This window comes from Littorina saxatilis, linkage group LG8 (genome assembly GCF_037325665.1).
Source record: "Littorina saxatilis isolate snail1 linkage group LG8, US_GU_Lsax_2.0, whole genome shotgun sequence".
In the NCBI taxonomy this organism is placed as follows: Eukaryota; Metazoa; Mollusca; class Gastropoda; order Littorinimorpha; family Littorinidae; genus Littorina; species Littorina saxatilis.
This window is the reverse complement of record NC_090252.1, coordinates 15,744,108-15,759,652: the sequence shown is the minus strand read 5'-3', so window position 1 is coordinate 15,759,652 and position 15,545 is coordinate 15,744,108. Positions and strand designations below refer to the sequence as shown.

The 15,545-nt window shown below is 41.7% G+C and overlaps 1 long non-coding RNA gene across 1 annotated transcript; it reads left to right on the top strand.

Annotated features, from left to right (window-relative positions):
* Positions 1–3,894: 3,894 nt before the first annotated feature.
* On the top strand, positions 3,895–14,469 carry LOC138972883 (uncharacterized). Its single transcript, XR_011457797.1, has 4 exons — positions 3,895–4,026; positions 5,786–5,922; positions 7,896–8,006; positions 11,076–14,469. It is a non-coding gene; the product is annotated as an uncharacterized lncRNA (long non-coding RNA).
* The last annotated feature ends 1,076 nt before the right edge of the window (positions 14,470–15,545 follow it).

Genomic DNA, 15,545 nt, shown 5'->3' with positions numbered 1-15,545 from the left:
GCCATGGGCATTGTGATAGTGTTCGACTGTTCAAACTAGTGTTATGCACGGGTTAATAAAACTGCGAATAGAACTCTTTGGCAGCAAAACAATTAAGAGTGTATTACAATCTATTTGTTTGGTGCAAGGTCAAAGGTCGGGAGGAAAGTAGTTCTTTGCCCAAATCGGAATTTGCACTATCATATATTTTTTGGAGTCCATGATGTATTTATTGAGCTATAAAAATACAACATATATACCCATACTGAAGTAACAGAGACAAAGAAGGGAGGTCATGGGATATATGTAGAGGTTACAACACGAGTGGTTTTTTATATGGCTTGTATTTCAGTCAAGACCCAGCGGATGAATATCATCGGGAGACACGAGCCTCTGGCGAGTGGCTCTCGATTGATATTCCCGCTGGGTCTTGACTGAAATACAAGCCATATAAAAAACCACGAGTGTTGTAATCGGTATATCCCATTCTACCATCAAACACAAAGTGTAGACTACTAGCGGCACTGTTGCGATCTGTGCAGGGTAAAACTGTTGCCAGCGAGACTTAGCCCTTTTGCAACCTTAAACTAAGTGACCGTCGCTGAAAAAATAAAACGAATGAGTGCATCGATAAGTACGCGGTAACACTACTTTCAGACCATTTAAAAGCTTTAAGTAAAGGTTCATTAGTTGCAAGAAAGTAATGAAATCGAATAGAAATTAATTGAAGCGCACAATTCTTTTGTTTTGCGTTTCAGGTCGGCAGAACGGGCGAAACGGGTTTGGGACCCATTTGGCTTACTCGATTCAGAATTGATTCCACGTTGTTTTTCTCGAACGTGTGTAATTAGGCTTATTGACAGAGAAGCAAATTTTAGGGAACAAATATGTAGGTTTAGATTTAACCATTTGCTCCCTATTTGAAATGTATCTACGTGATAAACTGTTTTGCGAGTGTGTTTGCATGGATGAACTTAAACTGGTATGGGTGTGAGGAAAACGCGACCGACACGTCTGTCACCGCCGATTGATTGCATTTTGAAGGAATATGACTGGATTACGGAAAAATATGTGGACTTACTGCAGAGCCAGGCAAAAGAGTAGACTTGCTCGCAAAACACGTGAAACAGCCGATGTTTGATAGCTGAAGGCGCACACCAAAACACACTACCGACATATTCTCAAAAGTCGTCTGCTAACGATGCAAGGGGAGGGTACTCGTGTTTTTGTTTTGGTTTGCTAGCATCTGGTTATCTTGTAAGTTGAATGTTCGTTTTTTTCGACCTGCATTGCTTTCATAATGAAAGAAACTTTTGCTTATTGCATCTCATACATCAGATCAGTTCTGAGATTCATTTTTGCGTGCAACTGATATGGTTTTCTGAGCCGTGCAATACGATTTTAGAACTTCATACAAATGTGTCACATTGTTCGGCGCGAGGTCAAAGGTCGGGAGGAAAGTAGTCCTTTGCCCAAATCAGAATCTGCACTATCATATATTTTTTGGAGTCCATGATGTATTTATTGAGCTATAAAAATACAACATATATACCCATACTGAAGTAACAGAGACACAGAAGGGAGGTCATGGGATATATATATATATATATCCCATGAGCTGCTTCTTTGTCTCTGTAATGCTACTATGGGTATATATGTATCTGTGGTATGCGATACAGTAAACAAAGCGTTTATCTTTACACTTTGGGTGCAGGTCGAGTAAAAAAAGAACAAAAGCGAAGAATCAACTGATAGTGACAGCAAACGAACCTCGCTGTTCATTTGAGGTGAAGCTAGAGTAACCTCCCTTCCTCCGTGTGTTCCAACAAGCAAAGATGCACTGCGTTACGAGTGTACCTTTTTGACTGGCCGGTTCGCTTCGACGGTCATCCAGCACAGGCTGTTTCATCCATTTTTCGAGCATGTCCAACTTTTTTGCTTTACACTGACGTAAGTTCATGGTTATATGAAAGTATCCAAGAGCTCAGCAAACGTGTATTTCATCCTGATGGAGTAAAATCAGTCCAAACGGTATTCAACACGCAGTTTCAAGGAGCAGCCATTACACCGTTTTAGACAGAATTGACGCTACCGGTATGGGTTGATTAACGCAAGCACGATCGAACAAATTAACTAAGAGATATATTTCACGAACATGAAATGACTGCTTAAATCTAAAGGAAGTTATTCAGTAAAATGTTAGTTTATTTTCGTAATTCTACACTCCAACACAAAAATTAAACTAGAAATGGGATCCGAGTTAACCAAACCGGTGTTAGCAACCGTAGCCTGAAACTGTGACCTTGGACGGGCTCAGAACCTAAATCGAAACTGTCTTTGATTCAATGAAAACTTTCATTGTGTGTGCTTTCTTTACTATCTTGAAACTAAAATGCATTCAAAAGCAAATCGAACAGTGGTTTGAATGTAGATTTAACACACATTTACGGATGCACTTGTTTGCACTTCATTTCTTCGGCGACGTGGCTTTAGCATGGGGTAGTGAAGAGGAACACACCTCGCTGGCTCACCTATTTTACACACCACAGACAACTACAGTGCTTTATTGTGGTCCACGTTGTCTTTGGTGTACGCATGGGATATACAGCTTACAACACTCGTGTTTTTTTTTTATATGGCTTGTATTTCAGTCAAGACCCAGCGGGAATATCATCGGGATTCACTCGCCAGAGGCTCGTGAATCCCTATGATATTCATCCGCTGGGTCTTGACTGAAATACAAGCCATATAAAAAACCACTCGTGTTGTAACCTATACATATACGGTAATGGTATAATGCGAGTGAGGGGTAAAGAGCGAGCGAGAAAAAAAGAGCAAGAAAAGACAGATGGAGAGAGAGGGGGGGGGGGGGAAGACAAGGAGTAAGCGATTTTAAAGAGGTACAGAGGAAGAGTGAATAAGAGGTACAGGGAGAGAGAGAGATATATATATATAAAGAGAGAGAGAGAGAGAGAGGGAGGGAGGGAGGGAGGGAGAGAGAGAGAGAGTACTCAGCAGGGCCGGACTAGGTTAAGAGGAGGGGGGGGGGTTGCCAGTGGTGGTCCAGGGGGATGTTCCCCCTGGCGGGGTCAAGGGGCAGAGCCCCTTGTGGCTGATGGGTAGGTTATATTCTGAGATGGGAAAAAGGTCGCTCCTTGCATGAAACGGCATAAAATAAACAATAATAAAAAATGCTTTTAATAAGTGAGGTACATGTTTAAGCTAGGGTAGGGGGGGGGGGGTTGCGCAACCCCTATAACCCCCCTGGTAGTCCGGCCCTGCTCAGAATGGTTTATTGTATTAAGGACAAACAGAGAGAGAGAGAGAGAGAGAGAGAGAGAGAGAGAGAGAGAGAGAGAGAGAGAGAGAGACTGAGTGAGTGAGCAAGAGAAAGACACAGAGAGTCACATACACACACACACACACACACACACACACACACACACACACACACACACACACACACACATATATATATATATATATATATATATATACTTTTAAAATGTCTTGGATCTGGGGACATCTGTAAGTGTGAGAGCGTGGATCTGGGAACATTCTGTGGTTATGGGAACATTAGCATGTTCTCATATCCAAGGTAACCTCAAAATGTAATTTTCGTGTTCAGCTTGACCATTGAGGGGTTTTAACTCGTGTTCCCAAAAGCATTTGAGTTCTGACTTGGTTGTCCCCCTTCCCTTGCTACAGATCTCTGCATCGTCAAACAATCTCTTCTGAGCTTTTAGCATTCTTGTGCTTACGACACTAAAAAAAAAAAAAAAAATTATCTCTCTCTCTCTTTTTTTTTTTTAACATTGCTGTGTAAAATAAAACTGTAAAATAACTATTTTACAGGTTTATTTCACAAGTTTATCTTATATTTTCTGAACGATTGGAAATAATTGCTTTACCTCAGTGAAATATTTATTATTGTTTAGAGCGTAAGCGATAAGCGATCCGGGCCTTTTCAAGAAATCTGAACAATGAACATGGTCGCTGCATGGGATTTTTTTCCCTTTCGTACAATCAGGCACACCACTCGTACAGGTAAGCCTTAGATTTTATGTAGCGCACTTTATAAGAACACTGTTATATCTATTTATTTGAGTTAGGCATTGAAGATTTGAGAGGGCTTCTTCGCATCGAAGGAGTCTCTTCTGAGTGGGAATTCCGCTGTGAATTGATAGTTCTGGTCAATGGCTGTCTAATCGGCCCTCGAAGGCAATCACTGAAGTGAAGTGCACCGGGAGTGACTATTGCAACGACTGTCGTGTCCAGCGTTGTGTTTGTCAATGAGGTTCTTGAAAGCATTTGTACTGGGAGCCCGTTTAATGTTAGTTGTTAGTTTGTTCCAGTCATTTGTAACTCTATAGCTGAAAGCAAATTTTCTTGTATTGTTATTATCATGTCTTTCTTTTTGTATTTTGTCAGTACTGTTACGTGTTACAACAATGTTAGTCTGCGGTGATTTAAAAAAGAAATCTTTGTTAGTGTCATCAATGTCGTTAAATATTATATACGCTTGTATTAGGTCCCCTCTCTTTCTTCTTGCCTTTAGTGTAGGCAAAGTCAAGTATCTTAGTCTCTCTTCATATGTGTAGTCTTTTATTTCGTAAATCAGTTTAGTAGCTCTTCTTTGGACTCTTGCGATTGATGTTGATTGGCGTACTAGTCTCGGAAACCAGGCAGGATTGCCGTATTCTAGATGAGGTCGTACTAGTGTACACTCCACTCTCTGTTCCAGGAGGCTGTTCTCTGAAAATCCACCAGTACCTAGGAATGGCAGTGACACTGTACTCTAGGACCAACACAGCTAGTGTTTCAAATGTTACCTTTTTGTTTCAGGAGTCCTTGAATATTCTAGTCATTTTTTTCCCATTTATTTTAAGTTCATATCATATTTGACAAATAGGTGGCGTGATCTAACCATGTTTACCTGGTTGATTCTGACGGTTGGCAGTTTAAGTTTCTGGCAATTGCCAAAGTTGAACGTTTATTGTCATTAAATGGCAAAATTAATTTGAAGTCACGTTATAACTTATTGTGGAAAATCAGCTCCCTCTCTCTCTCTTTCCCCTCCCACACTCACACACAAACACACACACATGCGTGTGTGCTGACACAAATTTGTGATTTACTTTAAAATTAACAAGGGTGCCGCGGTCAATTGTAGACGGTAAGACCTATTACATTTTTAAAGCCAGGACATTTGGACCTATTGATTTCTTACGGTCAGGTCCAAATGACCTATTGTCCTCTAACGCTGGCAGCAACACTGATGTAGATGAAATATTCATGAGGACGTCCCTCTGCAATATTATCCCAGCTATCTAAATAGACTGGAAGAACAAAAAGTGATTGCATGGAGACCTGATCAGAAATAGAGGGTTATAACTGACATTTATCTGCAATTAAATTGCTTTAAACTGACAGTTGCCAAATTGGGTTGTGAGTGAAGCGTAGCTCTGGCTTGTCACTCACTTCCACTACACATAAATGCGCGCAAGGATTTAGTTCTTCAAACATTTCTGCTTTCTGTAGCTATGCAGGGTTTGTGGATGTGGAACGTGGGAATATTACAGTTTGGAAGGTGAGGATTCTGATAGACTCGATGCAAATTGTCCGAACTATAGCTATGGCGTGCCCCTTTAATAGCTCATAATGATTAGCCAAATATGGAAAGGCAAAACTAGATTCAAGTAGCTGAAAATTGAAACACGAATGGCGGCTTGATTGAAACTTTACGAAATGGAAATCCTGTGTTTTCCAACACATGAATGTACAAATCAGTGTTTTGGGTCTACAGAACACGACAAATCCCGTCCAAGTCCACTTCAACACAACTTCACAAGCCCATGTCTTCAGAACTTCGCAATTCCATGTGTATACGAGACCACGAAAGTCACACATTGGCTGGATTCATGTCCTGACGACATATCTGTGGTAAGTTTAAAGGCTGTCTCCATGGTAAAAAAAAATACTGAAATAACCATTTGTTTCTCTTTCTTCTTTCAATTTAATGACTTATGCGCTAGAGTTCGTATTCAATATGTTCCAGTGAAGATAATGACTCACTTTTCTAACCCGTATTCTCAAAAGCTCGGGAGAAAACGAAAGAAAATAATGTCCCTCTCCGGAAGTGACGTGTGGCTGGTGGCTTGATTCGGCCTTCCGCCATTTTGACAGAGATGGGAGAGTGAACCACAGCTTCGCGTAACAATCTGAACACGCAAGCCGCATCAAGTTGTCAATAGACAACCACTGATGTTGATAAAGTAAGAGATCTGTCTTACATAATTGAGTTTCGGCGCTGTTTGGTTGCAAAGAAATGTGCGCAATCTATATCACAAGTAGGTTTGGAAAGTGCATTTTCCGATGATATCGACGCAGCTAAGTATCAGGATCAGGAATATTGCGTCGCGGAACCTTTCAGATTATGACGCAATGTTGGCAAGAGAGCGCCTCGCCTAGCCCTACTTAAAACGATTTAAAACCTATCATTTTGGAATTTGTTCTCTTCCATAAAAAGTCTGAAGTCCATTGCTACTAAATTAAATAGCCTCTGGACTTATTTGAAAAATACACCCTTTCCTAATAGTTTTCTTAGTGCTGGCAATCAATAGTACTAGTAATGAGAGGGATGCACGACTCGTACCCTTTGATGACAGTGAGGGGCGACATTTGTATTGTTGTAGGCTATAATACAAATGTCGCCCCTCACTGTCATTAGGGCTAAATGTCACTTTTGTTAACTCCTTCATGATACGAACCCACCTTACTGTCACGGGACGCAGGGGTGGCCACATTTTTGTCAATTCAGCTTTCCCCGGGTATGTAACATGTCATTTTTAACTTACCCGCACAAAAATCAGGTTACCCACAATCTGAATGCAAAAACTCGTCCCCACCCCTACACACAGTCATGGAGTTGCGCTCACGCACACTCCACTGTCGAAATCTAACCAAGGAAATTCGTCCTTCCATTCTGGCAAAAACCTTCTGACACGTTTTGATCTGTCGCAGTGTCGATTCTAGACCGTGCATTCCCGCAAATATGAAAGAAATCCCGCAAAAATAACATTTGGATGCGCGCCTTTTCACGCAAAGAAATACCGATTCCCGCATTTTCAAACATCTTGTGCGTGCGCGATATAATAAATATAATTTCGTCAAACAGCCCAGCGTTGCAGAGCGTAAGCGCTTGCAATCTTTTTGAGACAAGTGAGGCCCTGACAAGGATGTTTACATTTACCTATGTTTTCAAAAGTTAAATTATCCCTAAACATCCTTATCAGGGCCTCACTTGTCTCAAAAAGATTCACTTTTTCTCCCACAAGTCTTTGCTTCCCTTTGTGGTCACTTCCTGTTTTACATTCAAAATGGCCACCACGATAAGTGAAAGCGTGGATTTTTTCAAGAATGGAGACCCATGTGCAAATCAGCTTGACGACAAGTTGCCAAGTGAGGCAAAACATCCAAATAAATGGTCTTGGAAGTGGATGAAGGAGTTAGATTCTCAAAAAAGATAATGGAGTTTATGATTAAGAAGTTTCTCTTGTGCATGCAACGATGAAATTACGTACACCTGACTTCACTCTTCAGGCAAGAAAGCCATCAGGAACCATACGTTGGTTCTCTCTCTCTCTCTCTCTCTCTCTCTCTCTCTCTCTCTCTCTCTCTCTCTCTCTCTCTCTCTCTCTCTCTTTGAAGTCTCTCTCTCTCTTTGAAGTCTCTCTCTCTCTCTCTCTCTCTCTCTCTCTCTTTGAAGTCGTGGGGGCAATGACGGCCTCCGGGATGCCACAGATTCCATCCTCCCCCAGCCTAGAGACTGGGACGTTTTGTTCTTATTTACGATAGAGTGACATAAATCAATAATTAGCAAAGATTCTATAATTTTAAACTAATCTTTGTTTCAGTTGGTCATGGTGATTTGGGCAATGACAACACCGGCATCGTGGGTGATTTGGGCAGCGATGACCCCTCCGTCAAGGATTGCGACGTGACGAGCACACATGCAGAACCGCTTGGTATGTTTATACCGCCACCATCATAAGTGACGGTTTCTGAGACTTCCACTACTCGTGCAGAACTTCTGATTGGAGAAACTCGAGGTCAAAGCTTGTTCCCAAATGTTCTTATTATTATTTCACATTGCTCAACATCCAGTTAGCAACACAGGCTAGATGTTAAGCAACGTGAAATAATAATAAAACATTTTGGGACAAACTTTGACCTGTAGTTTTTCCAATCAGAAGCTTCTGCACGAGTAATGGAAGTCGCAGAAACCGCCACAATATTATTTAAATTTTATTTATATATAGATGCTACATGTCGGGTTCATCTACGGGGCTAGTGACAGACCTCCAATGATGTTTTTTGTTGTTTTTTAGTTGGCAGCATGGGGATATCTTGAGAAGGCTCTCCGTAGTCGGCTAGACGTTAAGCAATGCTAATAATAATAATGATAGCACTTGAGCAAAGAGCTAAAACATTTTGAGGTACGGTAGAGTGTTTGACATAAATAATAATAATAATACGAATATTTATAACGTGCACATATCTCACCAACAGGCGACTCAAGGCGCACATACACTCATTCACACACACAGAGACTTAAAGTCACCAACACACACACACCAGCAACCATTAAAATATGTACAGTTATTCAAGGTGGGATGGGGTGGGCAGTGTAGAATGCATGGATTATGTGGAAAAAAGGAATGTCTTGAGTGCAGATTTGAATGATTCGAGGGACTGTTGTTGACGGAGGGGAAGAGGTAGTGTGTTCCATTGGCTAGGTGCTTGGAAAGAAAATGAGCGTTGACCTGCTGTTTTGAGTTTGGTGTGGGGGATGTTGAGCTTGAGGGAGTCAGCAGATGATCTGAGTGCTCGTGAAGGGACATAGAGAGAGAGAGTCGGAGAGATAGGCAGGGGCGAGACCATGGAGGCATTTGTAGGTGAGAGTGTTGATTTTGTATGTGATACGGGCAGGAACGGGCAACCAGTGGAGCTGATTTAGGAGGGGGGTGATATGATCTCCCTTTTTCTTTCGTAAGGCAAGACGGGCAGAGCTATTTTGAATGCGTTGGAGACGAGAGATAGAAGAAGAGGGAAGACCCGCCAAGAGAGAGTTACAATAGTCAAGACGTGAGAGAATGGTGGAAGTGACCAGTTTGGCGGTAGCATCTGTGGTGAGGTACTTGCGGATAGTGGCGATGCGGCGGAGTTGGAAGTAGCAGGTGCGAGAGACAGAAGAGATGTGTTGTTTCATGGAAAGGGTGTTGTCTAGAGTGACTCCGAGGTTTTTGACAGCAGAAGACAGAGGGACAGAAGAGTCAGAGAGTTGAAGAGAGTCGGAAGTGGCTTTGGAGAGTTTGGATGTAGTGCCTATTAGGATAGCTTCAGTTTTGTTGCTATTGAGCTGAAGTTTGTTTTCTGTCATCCAATTCTGCACGTCAGTGATAGTGTCAGAGATAGAGGAAAGAAGAGATTCAGACTGGTCAGGGGAAGAGCTGTTGTGAAGTTGAGAGTCGTCGACAAAAGAGTGGTGGAGAACGTTGTGTCGGTCAAGGATGTGGTCAAGAGGTTGAGTGTAGAGAGTAAATAGTACAGGCCCAAGGACTGAGCTCTGAGGGACTCCGCACTCAAGCCTGATGGGGTCAGAGTTCAGTTTGTCAATCGAAACAGTCTGGTAGCGGTCGGTGAAATAAGAAGAGAACCAAGAAAGAGCTGTGCTATGGATACCAAAGGTGTGCTGAAGGCGTTGAAGGAGGATGTTGTGGTCGACTGTGTCAAAGGCCGCTGATAGATCAAGTAGAGCGACGGCAGAGATTTCAGCTTGGTCAGTGGCAAGGAGGAGATCATTAGTGATTTTGAGAAGGGCAGTTTCGGTGGAGTGGTGAGGACGATAGGCAGATTGAAGCGGAGAGAGAAGATTGTTGCAAAGAAGGTGAGAGTTGAGTTGTTTCAGGACGACTCTTTCAAGGAGTTTGGAGATGAAGGAAAGGTTTGAGACAGGGCGGTAGTTGCTGAGAGTGTTTAGGTCGAGCGATGGTTTCTTCAGTAGATGTTTGACAATAGCAGTCTTAAAGGAGTTGGGGACAGTGCCTGTTTGCAGAGAAGTGTTGATGATTTTGAGAATAGAAGGGAGGAGTTCAGGAAGACAGTCAGAGTAGAGTTGTGTGGGAAGAGGGTCAAGGTCACAGGTTTTCAAGGTCATTTCTTTGAGGACTTTCTCCAGGTCAGTGAGAGTGAGAGGCTGAAAGTGTGTGAAGGGAGTGCCTGTAAATGCAGGAGGAGTTTCAGAGTTTTGGTGTGGGATTTTGTCTAGTTTGTCACGGATGGTTTGGATCTTGTTATGGAAGTAATCAGAGAAAGCTTGCGACAGTTTGGAGGGGTCGATGTTGTTGGGCAAGGGAGAAGCAGAAGAGCAGCCAAGAAGGTCATTCACTGTGGAGTAGAGTGTTTTGGCAGAGGTTGTTTCACAGATTTTGGTGCTGTAGTGCGATTGTTTGGCGTCTGCGATGAGTGTCTGAGCATGTTCCATTTGCTTGTTGTAAATCTGTCTGTCAACTACCAGCTTTGAGGTTCGCAACTTCCTCTCTGCTCGGCGACGCAACTGTTTTGTATACTTAACTTCAGCTGTGATCGAGGGTGCAGAAGGCCAATCTTGGTTTTTGCGGGTGCATGTTCGTCAAGAAGTGTGCTGAGAGTGGAGTCGTAATGACGTACAGGGTCTGAGGATACCGGAGGATCAAGCAGTCGGCGGGCTGCTTCTGCGCGAAATGTGTCAGTGTTAACTTCTTTGAGGTTACGGCGGACTACGCGCTTTTTCTGTTTGGATGGTTTGGCCATCTTAAGAGAGAACAAAACTGCAGAATGATCGGATCTGAGGTAGTCATTCAGCAGGATGTCGTACACCAGGTCAGTGGACTCGTGGGTGACAATCCAGTCAATGATGTGTGTTTTGCGTGTGGGAGCGTCTACATGCTGTTTGAGGTCGTGACAGTCAAGAAGGTCCATCGTCTGTCTTGTGTCGGTGTTATAAATCAACAATAAGCAAAGATTCTATAATTTTAAACTAATCTTTGTTTCAGTTGGTCATGGTGATTTGGGCAATGACAACACCGGCATCGTGGGTGATTTGGGCAATGACGACACTGGCATCGTGGGTGATTCAATGACGACACTGGCATCGTGGATGATTTGGGCAATGACGACACTGGCATCGTGGGTGATTTGGGCAATGACGACACCGGCATCGTGGGTGATTTGGGCAATTCGTGGCTGATTTGGGAAATGACGACACCGGCATCGTGGCTGATTTGGGCAATGACGACACCGGCATCGTGGGTGATTTGGGCAATGACAACACCGGCATCGTGGGTGATTTGGGGAGCGATGACTCCTCCGTCAAGGATTGCGACTACACATGTCGCACACATGCAGAACCGCTTGGTATGTTTATACCGCCACCATCATATGTGACGGTTTCTGCGACTTTCATTACTCGTGCAGAATCTTCTGATTGGAGAAATTCGAGTTCAAAGTTTGTTTAAAAAAAATATATTATTTTACATTGCTCAACGTCAAGTTAGCAACATTTTGGTACATACTTTGACCTCTAGTTTCTCCAATCAGACGCTTCTGCGCGAGTAATGGAAGTCGCAGAAACCGCCTCAATATTATTTAAATTTTATTTATATATAGATGCTACATGTCGGGTTCTAGTGGACATACTCTTATAATATCTAAATACTTTTGCTACTACTAATAACATGTATTGTTTATTACCTAATTAAAGGCAGAGGTCGACAAAGATCATGAAGACAAGCGTAAATTCAAGCTGGTCTCATGCTGAAATACAAACTTTAATGAATGGTTTCGGGCATCTCCTTCAAAAAGGCATGTATCCGTCAGGAAAGATAATTCAAGCCGCAATTAACCAAAATACTTGTCTCAACAATAGAACATGTATGAATGTGCGAGCAAAGCTTCAGCACTAAATGAAGACACGATTTTAAGATGGACTAGCTGAAGTTGTGGGCAAAGACAGCATGTTGTTGCTTTTTGGCGAAAGCTTACTGAAGAAATATGGACCAGCTAGAAAAAATTACATAGCACAGAGATTGAGACAACTTGCTCTCCTGTTGGTGCAATATGTAGAGCAAACCTATTTATTACATCTTACCATATAACAGTGGCACCGGCACGGTTGGCCTAGTGGTAAGGCGTCCGCCCCGTGATCGGGAGGTCGTGGGTTCGAACCCCGGTCGGGTCATACCTAAGACTTTAAAATTGGCAATCTAGTGGCTGCTCCGCCTGGCGTCAGGCATTATGGGGTTAGTGCTAGGACTGGTTGGTCCGGTGTCAGAAGAATGTGACTGGGTGAGACATGAAGCATGTGCTGCGACTTCTGTCTTGTGTGTGGCGCACGTTATATGTCAAACCAGCACCGCCCTGATATGGCCCTTCGTGGTCGGCTGGGCGTTCAGCAAAAAAAAACCACAATATAACAGGGGCTCATTTTGAAATTGAGGTTGTCCGGACTATGACCGATTCAAGAGGAATGTAATCGGACATTTTTCAAACTAATCGCACCATCGATGCAAACTGCACGCACTCGCACAAATAAATGAAATCTATACACAGCAACACCGACAGCTTTAAATGATTTTAATGTCATTAAAACGGTTTAAACCCAAATAAAATTGAATGAAATCTCACAGATACATTTACAATGACTATCTGTCTTGCTTGAAGAAAAGAAAAAAACGAAAAGGGAGTGGAACACGGCAACACACATTCTGAGTCACTCCAGGAGCTTCAACAGAAACACAGGTGACGATCGCGGAATGTTGATGTTGAGAACGTCTGACGCATGCAGTATGCGTGCGGTAGCTATTTTCCGCGAAACCCTGCGGAACCCTGGGGGTACCCCGCGAAACCCCGCTTCGGCTTCCGTAATAAGAAAACATTTTGTACCGGTGTCTTAGAGTTTTATAGCTGACAAGGAAATTGAGTAACAAAATAGCGATAAGTCCGACCCCGAAATGAGACCCTGATGTAATACTATTATTTGCTGGGCTATACAAGTTATGTAGGTATGCATGCATGACCCTGGGTCTTGCTGTATGACTGGGAATTGCAGATGTGTTCTTCAAAAGATTATGCCTTGTCTGAAGCATCAATATAAACGCTTATAGCTCACAGCTGAAAAGAACACTTCCTTACTACTGTAGTACGAAACCAAATGACAAACTATCAATTTGAATACAACACAGCTTCATAAGAACTGCTCAAACAAGGACCAATAAAAGAGAAAACTGAAGACCGTGGCCTTAATCTTACAAGTTTGAAGTTAAAACAAGTTTTGCAAACAATACATGTGAAAGAATGTTGTTATGCCTGAATATTAAAAAAAATTAGTTAGTGTTCCCAGAAACTTGAAATTTGGCATTGTTGTTTATATGTCGACCTAGCACCCAAATATATATAGACATTCTGGAAAACGTTATTTGTTTAGGATTATGGGGAACGTGGATATGGGGACCTTATTATACATGTTTTCACATATATATTTAAATCCTAAACAAATAAAGTTTTCCAGAATGTCTATATATATTTGGGTACTAGGTCGACATATAAACCACAGTGCGAAATTTCAACTTTCTGAATGTTCTATGTACCATTGTTAAATATCTAGTTATAAGTTCTTTTTTAGTTATACTTTTAAAACGACAAGACATGAACATGTATGTCCTTTTTTGACTCACATGCGAAGCAAAAGTGAGTCTATGTACTCACCCGAGTCGTCCGTCCGTCCGTCCGTCCGTCCGTCCGTCCGTCCGTCCGTCCGGACGTCCGTCCGTCCGTCCGGAAAACTTTAACGTTGGATATTTCTTGGACACTATTCAGTCTATCAGTACCAAATTTGGCAAGATGGTGTATGATGACAAGGCCCCAAAAAACATACATAGCATCTTGACCTTGCTTCAAGGTCAAGGTCGCAGGGGCCATAAATGTTGCCTAAAAAACAGCTATTTTTCACATTTTTCCCATTTTCTCTGAAGTTTTTGAGATTCAATACCTCACCTATATATGATATATAGGGCAAAGTAAGCCCCATCTTTTGATACCAGTTTGGTTTACCTTGCTTCAAGGTCAAGGTCACAGGAGCTCTTCAAAGTTGGATTGTATACATATTTTGAAGTGACCTTGACCCTGAACTATGGAAGATAACTGTTTCAAACTTAAAAATTATGTGGGGCACATGTTATGCTTTCATCATGAGACACATTTGGTCACATATGATCAAGGTCAAGGTCACTTTGACCCTTATGAAATGTGACCAAAATAAGGTAGTGAACCACTAAAAGTGACCATATCTCATGGTAGAAAGAGCCAATAAGCACCATTGTACTTCCTATGTCTTGAATTAACAGCTTTGTGTTGCATGACCTTGGATGACACATGTATTTTGGTAGGAAAAATGTGTAAAGCATGTGAGTCGTATGGGCTTTGTTTTAATTTTTTTTATTTTATTGTTGTTATGTTTGTTTGTTTGTGTGTGTGTTGATCGATTTAATTTTTTTTAAAAGTTAGTGTTCCCAGAAACTTTTATTATATATAGTTTCTGGGAACACTAACTATTTTTTTTAATATTCAGGCATAACAACATTCTGTCACATGTATTGCTTGCAAAACTTGTTTTAACTTCAAACTTGAAAGATTAAGGCCACGGTCTTCAGTTTTCTCTTTTATTGGTCCTTGTTTGAGCAGTTCTTATGAAGCTAACTCTGACACCAGCCGGTTATTTGGGAACTCGTTTTCAACTGCTTGCAGAAAGTTGAAATTTGGCATTGTGGTTTATATGTCGACTTTGTACCCAAATATAAAAAGACATTCTGGAAAATGTTATTTGTAGGATTTAAATATATATATATGAAAGCATAATAAGGTCCCCATATCCACGTTCCCAAAAAGCTTGTCTGAATATATAATATATAATAAAAGTTTCTGGGAACACTAACTTTTTTTTTTAATATTCAGGCATAACAACATTCTTTCACATGTATTGTTTGCAAAACTTGTTTTAACTTCAAACCTGTAAGATTAAGGCCACGGTCTTCAGTTTTCTCTTTTATTGGTCCTTGTTTGAGCAGTTCTTATGAATTTGTTTTATGGGATAGGGGAAAGGGGGGAGATGGGATAGAGCCACTTGTTAATTGTTTCTTGTTCACAAAAGCACTAATAAAAAAATTGCTCCAGGGGCTTGCAACGTAGTACAATATATTACCTTACTGGGAGAATGCAAGTTTCCAGTACAAAGGACTTCACATTTCTTACATACTGCTTGACTAAAATCTTTACAAACATTGACTATATTCTATACAAGAAACACTTAACAAGGGTAAAAGGAGAAACAGAACCGTTAGTCGCCTCTTATGACATGCTGGGGAGCATCAGGTAAATTCTTTCTCGTCCCAACCAATATAGGACTCCCCCTAACCCGCTTCATTGAAAGCATGGGGTAATTTTGACCCGGTTGGTAATGCATAGGAAAC